Raw genomic sequence first — 4684 nt, 5'->3', positions numbered from 1 at the left:
TTATGGTCTAGGGGGATGCTTCAGCCCCATACCTGGGTTCCGGGGCTTTCAAAATGGCATCTTGTGTATTAATAGTTGTTAGTTGGTCTGTTCTTGAGTGACTCTGATGTTGGAAACAATCTATGTTGCCATCTTGGTTATATTACCTACTCTATCTTCAGTCTTTTTGAGAATAAGGAAAAACAAAGTCCTATTTAGTTGAATACACTATTATATGGCTTTTACTGTTCTTTCTAAACATATTCCTAATACTTTATTTAATTCATTAAGTCAGAGTAAAATGTTTATGAATCTAAAAAGTGTTAAGTATGTATAAAAGAAAATATGGGTAACCATGGAAAACAAAATAACTACATGAAGGAGATCAAAATAATCAAAACTGTTTCTAGAAAATGACTCTATATAAAGTAAATCTCTGGGAAAATATATAATATATGTTATTATATATAATAATATGTATACATATACATATTATTATATATAATGTGGGGGAGGGACAGAGAGAGAGAGAGAGAGAGAGAATCTCAAGCAGACACCTTGCTGACAGAGGAGATCATGACCTGAGCCAAAATGAAGAGTTGGACACTTAACCAACTGAGCCATCCAGGTGCCCCCCAAAAAGATTAATTTTAAGCAATTAGGCTCTGAACATTTCTGGTGTGAGAAAATGAAAGGAAAATGGGTTATAAAGAGGGTTATGGAATGATAGCCACTAACATAAATGTCATTATGTTCAAGTGGTGATCTGGGTAATGCAGAGGGGTACAAAACTTTGTATGCTTATAATTTTTCTGGCCAAGGAATATTTAATCAAAACAACCTGGAATCTGAATGCAAAAACTTTCATGGAAACATGCAGTCAGACCATTGGATATATTGAATTTTATACCCCTTCTCCATTCTTATAGATACTTCTCAAATGAATATTTTGCTCATATTGAAAGTTTCCCGGGGCGCCTGGGTGGCTCAGTCAGTTGAGCGTCCGACTTCGGTTCGGGTGGTGATCTCGCAGTCTGTGAGTTTGAGCCCCGCATAGGGCTCTGTGTTGACAGCGCAGAGCCTGGAGCCTGTTTCAGATTCTGTGTCTCCATCTCTCTTTCTGACCCTCCCCCCATTCATGCTCTGCCTCTCTCTGTCTCAAAAATAAATAAACGTTAAAAAAAAATTTTTTTAGAAAGTTTCCCAAGGGCCCATTTAATTCTCAGTTATCCTGGGTGATATTGTGTCATTTTTAATATTAAGTATGAGAATAAGAGCCACAGTTTGAATACACTTAACAAGCAGTACTCTGGCTCTTCCTGTTCCCCATCATTGCACCAGATCAAGGCAAAAAAAGAGAACTCCATGTGGGAACATCCCATCTACAAGCTCTGCCTCAGTATCTGTAGGGTGGGAGGAGAATGGACAGACTGACTCAAGCAGCTAAGGTACTGGGGCAATTAACAGGCCAGACCTTTTGTGTTCTCCAAAGCTAGACACACCATCAGATCCTTTGGCATCAAGAGAAATGAAAAGATTGCTGTCCACTGCACATTCCATGGGGTCAAGGCAGAGGAATTCCTGGAGAAAGGTCTAAAAGTGCTGGAGTATGAGTTAACTTCTCCAGTACTGGAATCCTTCGTTTGGGGATTCAGGAACACATCAATCTGGGGATCAAACATGATCCAAGCATTGGTATCTACAGCCTAGATTTCCATGTGTTTCTAAGTCAAGTTTCAGCATTGCAGAAAAGAAGCACAGGGCAGGCTACATTGTGGCCAAATACAAAAACAGGATCAGCAAAGAGGAGGCCATGCACTGGTTACGGGTGAAGCATGAAGCATGATGGGATACTCCTTCCTGAAAAATAAATTTCCATTTCCATCCAGAAGACCAAGACCAACAAAAACTTTTCAGTGAAATGCTAAAATAAATAAATAAGTAAAAATTTAAAGAAGGCAGCAATCTGACACACCTATGAGGGTCTAGAAATTATTCATTGTCTATGTTGTTGGTGTACCTTATTTCTCAGGCCTCTTAACTGAATATGGCTGGCTTCCTCTGCTGCAGACCTGACAAATTTTCAATTCCTGGCAGACAAAAACTTTAGATAAGAGGTCACTTCCAGTCCAGACTCTTAGGGACAAACAAGAGGAGATTGGGGAGATTTATCGCAAGGGGAAATTTGTTTGTAAAGAACAATGCTCTGTTGAAATCTAAATTCATCAATTTTTACATCCAGCTTGAGAGATAGCCATATTGGTCCTAGGTACATCCTCTTCTGTGTGACATTCCTCTTAATGACTCAGTCTGAAATATGGCAAGCATAGACAGTCCTATTATTACTAATAAGGCTGGTTTCTGCCCAGAACAAGAGTTTTTTATATCTTATCAGGTAATCAAGGATTCCTAAAAGTGCTGCCTTTCCTAGGAAAATATTTGCAAGTTTGACAAAAGGAACTGGAGTCAGACACAATGCAACACTTAATTCACTATCAGCATTTGGATGCACCTCTGAAAGGAAGCTAACGGGTTCTTGGAGGAGTATAGTTTCCAAGTTGGGAATTTTGAAGTATAGGAGTAAGAGTGTCTTGATTGGATCTCAGTGTGAATTCCAGGATTGTTAACTGTTTGGTTCCTTCAGAAAACCACACAACATAAGTGATCACTAAAGCAAATTAAGTTTATTCTATTTATTTTTTTAAGAGAGGACACCATTTTGACAGTCTTAGTAATTCTTAGAAGAAATTGGTTGGTCATGGAAGATATTAACACATCTCTGAGTTTGTTCTCAAGTGGTTTAAGAGGTTTCAAGGTGAGAAATTGAGTATAATCAGGCCAAGTCAGTGACAAAATCATGTAAAATTGATGGGCACTATGAAGTGAGGATTGTGAAGCAAATCTTGATAAGCAAATTATTTCATAAGTGAATTGTTTGCTTAGCTTAGCTTTCTATTCTTCTACAGGAGAGAGTTTTCCAGTTACACAAATTGGTTTTCTGACAATAAAGTCATTTATTCCTTTATAGCCTTAGCTTTCTGGGCAAGAATCTTCTGAAACAAATAGTTGTCATGTTGACATAGATGATCTTGGTTCTTAATCCTGACAATCAAGTTGTGTGGAGGCTAGTGATTTTAATTCCTAACATTAAATACAATCCAGAAAAATAAATACTGGCATTTGTTTACATTAAATTATCTTTTATAAAATGAAAAAATTACCAAAAATAACTTGAAAGATAATCCTAGCCATGAAAAGTTATTTGGAACAAATAAAACAAATAAATAATTACTATCAAGTATTTATTTATATATAAATAACTTCTACAAATCATCAAAAGAAATATATATATATATATATATATATATATACTATATATATATAGTATAAGAAATCTTATTGGTTACTAATATATCAGAATTTATTCAACTTCTTTAGTAATCTGAGAAAGACCAACTAAAACTATTAAGCACCAGTTAAAAACTGTAACATTTTCTTAAATTAAAATTTTATAAAACTCTCATGAAGGGTTAAAAACTTTTAATAAAAATATGGAGAAATACTATTTATCACATTCAGTAGAGGGATTATAAATTGGCTCTATCACTTTGGAGAGCTTAAGAGTACTAAATAATAAAACTGAATGTTACTTTCAAGTAAATATACTGAAATCATTCTTGAGTATATACGTAAAACACATATCTAAGATAAATAAGTGAAGAATTCTTTCTAATAATAAAAATTTCAATAAACTAAATGACTATCAGTAGGGACATGGAAAAATACAATGGGGAATATTCTGAAATTTGAATATCACACAACACTTATGAACTTGATCCCTGCATGTATGCATGGATGGCTGCTGTGTGAAAAAAATAAAAGAACAAAATTTTTATGATATTTAGAGTATTTTTTAATTTATGTAAATGTTAAAAATTCCAAATCATAACAGTTTGGGATATATACTACATATTATAGTGAAATATAAAACACTGGCAAAGCATGTAAATCTAGACTTCAGGGTCAGGGTTTCCTTGGTGGGGGGGAAGGGAATGCATTTCAAGGGAAAGCCTAACACATTTTAATAGTTGTAGAAATATGACTTAATGCCAACAGTTTCAAATCTAGATGTTAAGTACATGGCTGCTGTTACATTTTTCTCTTCACTTTTTGTTTACTTTGAATATTTTATGATTTAAAAAAAAAGGTCATTGATTGGAGATTCAAAAAATAAAGAAAATTAGCTTACATTTGAATATGTATAAGATGTAGGTCCAATGATGTTATCACTATTTTGTAAGAAAGAGCTATTTGGAATAACTCAAACACTCATCACAGAAGAAAGCAAGCAAAAAAATATATTGTGTCACATATATTTTATATATTTAAATAATCTGCAGATTAAGAAACAATGTGGTGGCTCTATGAGTAAATTAAGAAAAATTGAAGAAATTATCCAGATTATGAATCTGTTATCCTGTTTAGGTAAATTTAATATGCATTTTTAAATCAAATACTTCTTGAAACATCTTTTTGTAAGGCTTTAATAGGATAATGTGTGTATATGTTTTTAAGCATTTGGAAAGACTACAAAAAGCTGTTAATAGTGCTTATTTCTGGCAAGTGGGTGGGGGGGTAGAGAGAAACAGTTATGTATTATTCTTGTGATAATAATGAAGAAAAAATTGAAAAAAAAAACACTCCT

General features: G+C 34.0%; 1 pseudogene; it reads left to right on the top strand.

Annotated features, from left to right (window-relative positions):
- Nucleotides 1–1317: 1317 nt before the first annotated feature.
- LOC113599774 (60S ribosomal protein L11-like) lies at nucleotides 1318–1850 on the top strand (annotated as a pseudogene).
- Nucleotides 1851–4684: the final 2834 nt, after the last annotated feature.

This window comes from Acinonyx jubatus, chromosome C2 (assembly GCF_027475565.1).
Source record: "Acinonyx jubatus isolate Ajub_Pintada_27869175 chromosome C2, VMU_Ajub_asm_v1.0, whole genome shotgun sequence".
Lineage (NCBI taxonomy): Eukaryota > Metazoa > Chordata > Mammalia > Carnivora > Felidae > Acinonyx > Acinonyx jubatus.
The sequence above is the reverse complement of the archived record's forward strand: the minus strand, read 5'-3'. Positions and strand labels throughout refer to the sequence as shown.